The sequence below is a fragment of the Typopeltis vanoorti genome, chromosome 6 (assembly GCF_054136105.1).
Source record: "Typopeltis vanoorti isolate ZY-2024b chromosome 6, IOZ_Tvanoo_1.0, whole genome shotgun sequence".
NCBI classification, from domain to species: Eukaryota; Metazoa; Arthropoda; class Arachnida; order Uropygi; family Thelyphonidae; genus Typopeltis; species Typopeltis vanoorti.
In genome coordinates this window covers 140,517,588-140,529,626 of record NC_143554.1, presented here as the reverse complement: position 1 = coordinate 140,529,626, position 12,039 = coordinate 140,517,588, and positions in this window count along the sequence as shown.

The following is a 12,039-nucleotide window of genomic DNA, read 5'->3' as shown; positions in this document are numbered from 1 at the left end:
GGGAACAACCCTAACTTATTCGATCAGGAAGAATTGTCTCTCCCTCATTCCTTCATACGTTTATACCTCAGAAATCAACAATGGGAAAATAAGTTAACATAGCATAGATTTGAAGACCATTCAATCTAGAAATTTTAAACAAAATCTCAGAAACAAAAATAAACTTTTGCAAACGAATATGATTTAGCTCACACAGAACGAAAAAAGCTGAAACTAAACTTAGCAATCTGGAAAAACAATGCAGTCCAGCACACGAAAAAATAAATATCAACCTGGTTCACAAGCTTCATCATCATCATGTTAGACTCACCTTAAAACAACATAACATTAATTTAGAACTGATCAACCCGCCTTCTCCAGCAGACATAAATAACATCATCAATCATGCCAACAACAAAACAGCACCAGGTCCGGATGGCATCATCACAAAATCATCAAACTGCTTTCACGTAAAGCTATAGTTCATCTTATCAACATCAAAAACACAATACTAAGATTACATTTTCCCGCCATCCAGGAATTTCTGAAATGTGCTCTTAACCGCCCTCCCTAGATGCTAATTGCTAGATTATGGGCTACTTCAACATTGGATTCTTCTTCTTAACCGCCCGAGCTAACAACCAAACTTCTTATATTGAAACAATGAAGGAGATCTCACGCTCACACAAAAAGTCATACACCGAAACGTGATGTATTCAATGTAGTCACAAGTCACTCTCCATTCAAGAAGGAAGCGTTTTATGAGAGCTAGTTTTCTAACATCATCATTATATAGGTTCCTGGGGGTGGCCACTGGTTCCTCTTGTTTCCGTTATTTAACGACATATATAGCTATGCAAATGGCGATTCCACAGTCTGTCCGTATATTCTATATTGCACAGACCAGAAACAAACTAAGTCGAGTCTTTCTTGATAATTTCTTATACATCTTCATCCCAGTGAAAATCAAAGGACCAGATCTAAATACATTAATCCATATAAAGCCTGATTAAGACATTGTTCATAGAATACTCGCTTACTTTTACATACTAAGGCACTCCTCATTACTGCACTGCCGTAATCCGATGTCAGTATTTGGCAAGTTACTGGTCCTTGTCCACCACAGCGTTCAGATATCTCATCTCTTCCATCTACTCAGAATTTTCCACCAGTTTTATTCCTTGCATCGCATTCTTTCCAGCCTGATATCAATAATTACACTTTGACAAATTAAATCAACCATTTTTCTTCACACGTAAGTGATCAGATCCTCTTCTGTGAGGTGACAACATTTGCTTATCTCCTCATTTTTCTGTCGAGTTTCGCATGATTTGTATTAGCTCCCAAAAGACCATGCAGCACATACCTAGCGACATTTTATTTGGGGGGGGGTATTTTACTACCATATACAACTTGTTCCTGGTACCCCCTTCAACAGCCAGTTCGTTTTCAGTCTCAGTTCAGTAAATAAACCTATCAGTGACAATTTAGTCGCCATCTTGTCGTGTAGAAATCTATCAGAGCCGTTTGCAAAATATGAATATACCACTGCATATGCATCTGATTGATTAGTTATTAGTTTATTGTTCTCAAACCTATACGATGCGACTTTGAATCTTGCCTTGGGCAAGATTCAATGTGATGGGCTTTAGGTGGTGAATGATTTACATAGTCAGGTGTGAGATCACTGTTCCGATTTTTGGATGCCTAAAGTGGCTTATAACAGTTCCATGTTTTTGGTCTCTAGAGCAGGGTTTTCGGTCCAAGTAAAAGGATACAAGTACAAAATAACAAAACAAATCATTCGCCCTCTGATGGTAATAATGTACTATACATTTATTGCATTTTATGGGGTTAGAGGCGCATAGAAATCTCCTTCGTCTAACGCATTCATCAACTTGCTTTGATACACAAGTCAATTGGCAAAATATCACCTTTCTTTAACAAATCCACGTTTACACCAGAGAGAGAGAACAATGCTAGTATCCATACTGTATCTTAGCTGTCACCAATCTCTGAAACACTAACTACAACTCCAGACACAAATTCTAGTCTATAATTTGTAGTTACGGACTTATCACCAACTTTGTGAAGGTGCAATAATCTTATTCTCTTTCCACTCTTTTGCGAATTTCCGTATATCCCAAATCATTAAAACAGGTACATTAACAACCTGCGACAGCCCCTTAATACACATAATAATACGTCAAAGTCCTGCTGGCTTTCTGATATCAGATTTACTTAATTTCTCATAAACACGCTCACAACTCTCGTCAATCGACTCCGATTCTATTCACACTCAAGCTTCGCATGACGAAATTTCCCGAGATTTTTTTATTGGGAATGAAACACTCTGATGAATTGCTCATTGAATACCCAAAATATATTCTCTCCAGCTGGTACCAATCAACGAAAGAATTCCCAATGATTTTCTTATCATGATTGGCTAATTTCTCTCCCATACAGCACTTTTGCTACCCTTCCCTAGACTGCAAGTTGTACTTTTCATGCAACTGATTATTATCAATGTTTGACTTGAGCGGCCTTCATTGTGTCTTCTCTTTCATCTTCCTAATTTAATGCTTAATCTCTCCACTGATTCATTTTACACTCATTATCACACATTTGGAATATGTTGGCACATTACTGATGTTAAATTGTTCTCGATCAGCACCTAAGCAGCGTTTACCTCTTTTTCCTTAATGTCTCTCTCCCTCTCTCTCTCTCTCTCTCTCTCTCTCTCTCTCTCTCTCTCTCTCTCTCTCTATCTATCTATCTATCTATCTATATCTCACGCTCTATATAGCTCTCTAAACTCGTCTTTAAGATTTTAATAATCAACGGTCCTGAATGAAACCAAGGTTATCACTCCATAATCGCGGCAGAGAATTCAGAATAGAAGCAGAATCTGATGCTAGTTTGATATCGGTCATGATGTCGACAATGTGTGAATAGAAAGCTCTGTAATGGATCTCCATAATTTGATCTCTTTCCTAAGTTTAATGAATCAGTGTGGGAAATACTTCACTACCATTACAAGGTTTCTGCTGTTTCATAGATATATTTGTCAACAGAATACATAATTTACCTAAACGTTGAAAATTAGTGATAAAGAAGTATGGATGCGGAAGGCCTGAAAATTTATTTTGTTAAATAAATGCTTGGTTTAAAAACAGGATTAAAACGAGTTGAACTTTTCGAATGATCATGTACAAAGGGATCATTTTCAAAAGGTTAGTCTTTTCAAATGATCACTTGAGCATATATCCCTTCCAATACTTCCAAACGATCACCAAAAATCTTCAGAAATTCTGGATTCGTCTCGAAACGATTTGCGTAACCGAATATAAATCTCCTCTCTCTCTCTCTCTCTACTAACTTCACCCTTGCGTAGTTCTATTTTCTCTAGACAACTCCGAACATTATCTATAATCTCTCTACTTCCCCAAAATCGATAAATAAGATAAACAGGCTGTTTAGCACCCATGTATTAAAAACTTTTCTTTCTCTTGTTTCGACATGTTTAGAGTTCTTGATGTGCTACATGTTCTTCCGTTCTTTCTTTTTAATGCGAGACTGATATTAAAAAAAAAAAGTTGACCTTTTCGTATCGGATTATTGGTGGACTACAAATATAATGTCATCCATATTATGAATTGAAAGTCAATAAATTTTCATTATTATCAATATACAGATATCTAACTAAGACAACTATTTACTTTTCTTTTTGTATATCAATACGCTAGAGCATGCTGCTTTTATCAATCTTGTGCTCTTTTTTGAGAAGTTCATCGAATCATTTAAATCCCACTCTGCGTAAAACGTTGCGAACACTTCAAAGAATTCAATGTAGCAAACGCAAATATTAAGCCTTTGGGTAAAGTAATTCATTTTAGAATTAACATCTGTAATTAATTTTAGTAATTTAGACTTAACTAATAATTTTGGAGAACATACTCCAAACTTTAAAGATACCAAGAAATTATATATTTGGTTTAATCCATTATCCAAGTGTAAGCAAACAAATTTTGCCCCTGAAGTGTAATTTAGGAATGGGGAAACTCGTGGCAAAGGTAGTATAACTTCTCATTACTTACCTTATTATCCCATAATGCAAAGCACATCTCTTTGTGGACATGCATAATGCTATGCATTAAGGGAAAGGTCACTACCCAGACCGGTTTCCCTTTTTAAGTGCAGGGTTACCTCTCCAAAAACTCGTGCAATCAGCCGGATCACCCAACAATCAGCGCCTTGAGTGATCATTAACTGAGCGTTGGCTGTCCCCAGTGACAGGGTCATCCACCACCAGAGCAGAGCCATAAACTCAGCGGTGTCCCCCACTTAGTGATAGGCAAACCCTAGTCCCAAGCAGAGTCACTCATATCACAGGCAACGGACCACCACTTCTGTGCAAAGCACGTCCGTGAGAGCCAACCAGGAAACAGCAATAATAATCGAGCCTCGGTTAAATCTGGATTGGCTACAGCATTGCCAAGACCACTTCAGTACAAAAGCACTTCAATGGAAGCCAGACCCAGAGGTGGTGATACTAAAGTGGAAGTAATGGAGATGTCATATTTTCCTATATGAGTTGCCAAAAGGTGTCATAACGTATTATAAAAATACTCTGGATTAGAGATAGATAGTTGTTGAAGTTTTTCACTTGGTTACCAAGAAATTATATACTTGGTTTTATCCATTATCTAAGTGTAAGCAAACGAAGTTTCCACCTGATGTATCTTTCAGGACTTTATGCACGGCATTATATCTGTCGGGAAGGAGATGTGCTTTGCATTATGGGATACTAAGGCAAGTGATGAGAAGATATACCACTTTTGCCACGAGTTGCCCCAGTCCTGAAAGATTCTTCAAGCGCAAACTTTGTTTTCATACACTTGGATAAAGGATTAAACCAAGTATATAATTTCTTGGTATCTTTAATTTATAATATAACCAAGTGAAAAACTTTCAACATCCTACAAATTTATAAATTCACTTAGGTAGTGAAAATACTACGCATCATGTATAGATTTCACATTATTGCATCTGGTTTATATCGTTACACAACAATATACAGGTATTCCTTGACTTACGACGATTCGTACCTACGACGGCCAAAAATTATTATTAAAAATTCTCTAATTTAACTTTGCCGCCGCCAGCATATACATACATATATCACATTACTTTTGTATGCGTATTGCAGCGTCGCCATTAGTCGACAAACAAAGCCTATCACCAATCCGCAATAGCCGCTGCTATGTTTCACCCACTTCTAACTTATCACAGCCTTTGGCAGGTTAGTTGCTAATCAGCAGTCGAAGTGTTCGTTTCTCTCGTTGAAATTTTTGTATCTCGTCGTAACCCTATCATGTCCAGTAAGAGAAGTAATACTAGTGATGAAAATTCCAACATGAAAAAGAAGGCGAGGAAAGCTTTAAGTTTAGATGTTAAAATGAAGGTGATTAAAGCATATGACAAAGGAAAGAAAGTGGGTGAAATAGCAGCAGAAGTAAAACTATCATATTCAACTATTTCAACAATTATAAAAGATAAATGAAGAATAATGGAGCCAGCCAGCTAAAGGGGAAGTTAACATGAAATGTACAATTTAACGGAAAAAAAAGAAGGGCCAATTCAGGAAATGGAGAAGCTTCTGATGATATCGATAGATGATCAAATCAACAAGAGTTTATTCCTCTCAGTTTGTTTACGATTCAAACAAAAGCACGCAGCTTATTTGACAATTTAAGGAAACAACAAGAAGATAAATACGACGAGCATACATTTAACGCTAGAAAAGGTTGGTTTTATCGATTCAAAAGCCGATTTAACTTACATAGCATACCAATAACGGGAAAAGCTGCTAGTTCCGATTTTGAAACTGCCAAAATTTTAAAGAAAAATTTGAAAAAAAAATCTGAAATAAACATATATCAAAAATGGTGATTTTTGATATGTGTTTATGTATTTTTTCTTTCTTAATTTTGTATTTATGTATTTATATGTATATGTGCCAATAAATAAATAAAGGTTTATGTAAGTTTATACATTTTTAACCGTTTTAAGTTAAATAGAAACCTATTTTATGAAAATATTATAACACAAATCAAGCAAATCAAGAATTAATAAAAGTCCTCGACTTACGTCAGAATCGACTTAGAACGTAGACGTTATCACGTAACCCCGTCGTAAGTTGAGGACTACCTGTATTTAGAATAATCAATACCAATTTAATTAAGCACTATTAGTTTAACTTAGTGTTTCTCAACGTGGGGAGTATGCCCCACATGGGGGACAATTTGAAAGTGTACATGTACATATTTATATTTTACTTTTTTCAGAACTTAGCTGACTATTATGCTAGAGGGGGGCATCAAGATCTTTGAGATGTTGAGGTGGAGTATGATCCAAAAAAACTTTGAGAAACACAGGTTTAACTGTTTACTTCGTTGACTTGCACGAACAATTGTTTTCATCATGTCATATTTTACATTAGTCCAGATCTCAAATTAAAATATTATCGACGGATCTGAACGAGTAGCGGGCATTAGGATATTAAAAGATAATTCCCATTCTAAGTGTACATAGTTAATAGAGAACCATATTGTATCATCAACCTGATAATTTACTTCCTTACGATAAGAATAGAAGGATGACACACACACACACACACACACACACACACACACACACACACACACACACACACACACACACACACACACACACACACACACACACACACACACACACACACACACACGCGCACACACACACGCACGCACGCAATCAAAAGACAAACTGAATGCGTATGTTTCCGATTCCAATATTTTTGACGCATTTCGCTTAGCAGCTCGTACAAATCTTTTCTTGGACTTCTAGGTTTTAATATAAAGATGAAAACAAAATGTTGAGTTTTAAGACACGAATTGTTTCGGCTCTGTATATGGTTTAGATAATCATGTGCATGGTATTTCCGATATTTATTATTAGAGAGCACCGTGCCAATTTAAGAAATTTCTTGAATATTAATATCTTATTTCAGGTAATTTCATGCTGTTCATTGATGATATATGCAGTCACTTGGGATCTTATTCTCTATTTTGAGGGTTCCGGATTTGTAAAGCTAATATAAGATTCCATTTTCCGCAGCATTATATGGTCTTTCCAAGAAACTATTAAAAATACTGGAAGACTATTTGTATATACTGGTAATGGACAAAGAAACAGCTACACATTTCGATTAATAAGGCGTTTGTCCGCGTGGAAGTGTAATATAGTCTGCATTCTCTGAGGGAGAGATTGTCAGTGATCGGAATTCAACAGGAGGAATTTTCCACCATTCTCCCAGTAGAAACTGAATCAATTCGCCTTTGTTCTTTGGAGTTGGGAAGGTTGACTGATCTGTCAGTCTAAAATATCCCATAAAGGTTCTATAGGATTTAAGTGAATAGAAACATTGTCCAGTTGAAAAGTTGCTGACTACCTTGGAGAAACATGTGCCAACATGGGATGATGATGATGATCACTGATGATTGAAAGATAACATGCAGCATCCATTTTGCATTCCAGTACAACAAGTGAACCCAAATCATGCAATGAGAATTCCACTGATATCAATACAGAACTACAAACACCCGTCACAGTTGAAAACAGGCGCTATGGCTGGTAAACGTCCTTCGGTTGACACCACATATGTATTCGTCCGTTTGCATCAAAACATGTGAATGAACGTGGATTCATCAGACCATATCACAACCGCTCACTTTTGTATAGTCTACTGCCTGTGATATTTGCACTATTGGACGCAACGACGTGCGTTCATGGGAGTGACTTGTATAAGGCAACTCATCATGTTGTCCAACTATGTGTAGTCACGGCGCAGACTTGGACAAAATGGTTAGATGTCTGCATTAATATACAGACGTCTAACTAAGACAACTATTTACATAACTTGTTGATCAGCATGTTTGTATACGAATACGCTTGCGCCTGCTGCTTTTATCAGTTGTGCTCTTTTCTGACAAGCAACCCACCATGTTGTCCAACTCTATCAAGGCTCAGAGTTGGACAACATGACTTGATGTCTGCATTAATATACAGACATCTAACTAAGGCAACTAATTACATAACTTGTTGATCAGCATGCTTGTATACGAATACGCTTGCGCCTGCTGCTTTTATCAATTGTGCTCTTTTCTGACAAGCAACCCACCATGTTATCCAACTCTGTGTTGTTCACGGGGCAGAGTTTTTGTTGAGCTGGATTTCTCAATACCGGAGGTGAATTTAACACTGAATTGCTCAGCACTGGCCTGCCTATTTTTCGTGGAACAGCGCAGTAATGCTCGAACGTCCTCTCTTGCAGTAAGCAATTTCGTCCACTATTGCATTTCGGTAATGATGTTTATCCTGTCGACTGCCATGCTGGCATAACCTTAGAGACTGTTCCTCAACTGACATGTGCAATTTGACCTGTTCTAGTCAGAGATGCACCTGCCAGCCTGCTTCCAACTATCACACATGAGTCACAGAAGTCCTCTCTGGAATATATTCTAACATGCAATAAACTGCACCAGGTCACTCTTTGCTTTCATACAGACATCCCTAGGAATGTTAGGATATATTTGCATATCAGCTGCATCTGCAACTGCAACTTCTGATAGCTCATTGGTTCCATTATATGCTCAAGAATTAAACAATATACAATTTAATTATGAGAATTTGAAAATAATTTAAATTGGAATGGAATTTAAAATAAAGCATATCAATTTAAAAGCATTTTATCATTCATTATATACAATTGTTTAAGTTCGTATCAAATTGAAATATTTACAATTATGTTCATCACCCGCCACCGTGTCATGTGAATGATCTCATTCCTCGCATTACTGCAATCATTTACCATGGCTCAAAGAGTTTCTTCTTAATTTTTATACAATATATTCAAATCTTTCATGGATTTTTTTCTTAAAGCAGAACTTCTTGGTAAAGAAAAAACGAAGATTTATTTCGGTTTTACATCAAGAAGATAACAGAGGACAACAATAGTGTGATAATAAGGACTATCAAATCTGAAACTAAATATATGAAGAAAAGGCTAAGACACAGTATAATGATCCGATATTAGATTGAATGAGATTACTAACTTAATACCATTAACAATTCAGTCTGAGAATAAATATATTTATGCTAATTCCAAACACTGCAGGTTGGTCCACATCTGAAGCATTTAGACCGTGGATGGGCAACATCACTGGAGCTTCTTGAAGAAAAAACGAATAGATATGGGAAGACAATTTAAAATGGAAGAGAATAATTTTCCCTATAAATATAACAGTTGTGTTTGGGATAATTAGAGTGAATTACCCAAAACACAACTTGTTAATCGCATAAAGATTGATGATCAACCTGGTAAATATTATTAAAATATATATATATATATATATTTAATACGTCCACTTAGTTAGGAGGCTGTCACTTGTTCTCAGGGTATTCCGGACCATATAGGACAAAAATAACAAGTTTTTTCCAAAGTAGGTGTTGTTTTACAATACCTACTTTAGAATAACTAACCTCTCCTTAAAAATAATGCAAAATACAAATTTCGTATAAATTAGAGTACGAGTCTAAAACCCCAGAATTTTCATCGTATCTCTAAACAATGAATAGCCCAAATAACGTTAAAACCACCCAGCAAGTAAAGCCAAATAGATCTAGAAAATTAAAAATGTTTAATTACAGAGAGAGAGAGACCTTATATTTCCATATAGTTTTATTTTATTTTCATTAGTTTTATTATTTTCCATATTCCATATTACAGAAAATCTATGGGTGTAACAAAATAAAATCTGTTTCGAGATTGTTCAGACAGTTTGAAATAAACTGCTTGCAACTTTCGCAAGGGTCTTTGAATAAGGAAAACTTCTTCACAGGCGGAGTGACAATTCTTTCACTTACTGCAAGTAATGAGTATTAAAAACATCGACTTAGACTAAAGTAACATGGCCTTAACAGTGAATAATTAACTAAAAAAAATTGATTGAATTAATATAAGCAAATGGGTACCAGTTTTGTTCTGTTTCCTATGATTTTCGAAACCCCTACCCCACTATCTGAGGCAGTTCAAATACTTTCATGAGAGCTCTAGTCCAGTCACTTTGAATCAGATAAAGATCGAGATAAGATAAGGAATTGTGACGTCATTGGGTCATAAGATCATTGACGTCATTGTGTTTGATGCGGTGCATGACGTCATGAGTTTGGAATGTTTGGAATTTTCCTGGGCACATGTGTTATTGAGGACAGGTCGTCTGTTTTGGTTCGCGTAGGGCATTGTGGGTGATAGTTAGAGATAAGGACTGGTGTCGTGATTGGAGGAGCAGTTTAACCCAAATAGGGGTAGGGTGAATGGGGGAAGTAACGTCAGTGTCGTGGTTATGTGTTGTTATCAGATGTAGATAAGTGTGTGGTTTGTGTATGGAATTGTGGGTGATATTTATAGATAAGGTAGAGTATGGAACGTTTGGAATTTCGCTGGGACCCCATCTGTCAGTGACATCCTTTGTTGTGTGTTTCGTAAGTATATGGCCTTGTGAGTGTTGGCTAGAGATAACGAATCGTGACGTTATGAGTTTGGAATTTTCGGGGGAACATATGTCTCTTGAAATTTACTAGGTTGTCAAAACATGATGTCAATCACAAATCTGTGATTGACATCATGTTTTGTCTTTGGTTGTGTATAGTTGGCAGTACGAATTTTCCAATTTAGGTTTGGGGTATTTTCATTCCTGTTATTAGGTATGGGAATTTTAATTTAGAATGCAGATATTGCGGCAGCATTTAGAACTTTTCTGAATAATTAATTATAGACTATCATTGCTGTCCCACTCACACACACACATACGTATTTCTTGTCAATAGATGAGTATCAGATTTCTTAGTTTAGACTCAAGAGATGGCGGTAGCATTTAGACATTTTCTGAATAATTAATTATAGACTCTCACTGGTGTCCCCTCAACCAAACACTTTTATTTCCCATTATCCAAGCAACTTTTAACCATATATTAGTATATTAGACATGAAACGTCGCTAATGTATCCCATGGTGATACTCTCTAAGAAAATAGAAAGGGATCCTATTTGTACTTGCGGTATCTACAGATACAAAGATTGCGCAGATACAAATTTTGTGGAGTCAGGAGACAGGATAAATTCATGTTCATACAATGTAACAAGAAGAAATAGGCAGAAAACTTTTATGCTAGTTTCAAAAATAAAGAGAAGGTACATTTTTCGTTTCTTTTCACACAATTGTAAATGACAAAAGTTTAAAAATATGTCACTTAACCTAATAAGGATAAATAATACAGAAAATCATTCGAGCCAAATTATCATTGCCCTATGATGTCACAAAATAAGAATTTCAAAACTTTGAAAAGCTGATGAATTTCTTGCTTGCCGTGGTCATAAATATTTCTATGGTTAACATTGATGTCGCATATAGTTTTCAAGAAATATGGTAACCCTTTTTTCAGATACTTGTTAAGTTTAAATTCTTAATTTCTGTTTACTTATGAATGTGAAAAAAAAAATATGAGTACAAAAAGCAGTTCCTGTATGTCAACGAAGTATACATAAAAAGTAGATTTTGAAAAGCATATTAGAATTTCATGAGAAATGTATCTCTTATTAAGAAATGTGGGAAAGCAGGCTCAAATCTGCTACAGAGTAGTTTTCATAAATACAAGGAAGTCGGGATTTTGAGCTTCAGTGGCCAGATGTGATGCATCCTCAGAATTTGTTAATTGCATATCGCGAGTTCCGAAAAATCATTTGTTGAAATAGACAATCTCTTTGCTGACGTTTCCGTTATTAAAATACTACTGCAATATTTAAAGTAAAATAGAGAAATACAACTACTGTACTTTCAATCGATTGAAGAAATATATATATAGAGAGAAGCATATCAATAACTCGCATCGAGTGATGCAAATTTTGGGTTGCAAACTAAAATTTGAGAAATATTGTTCTATTTGAAATACAAATTTCTTT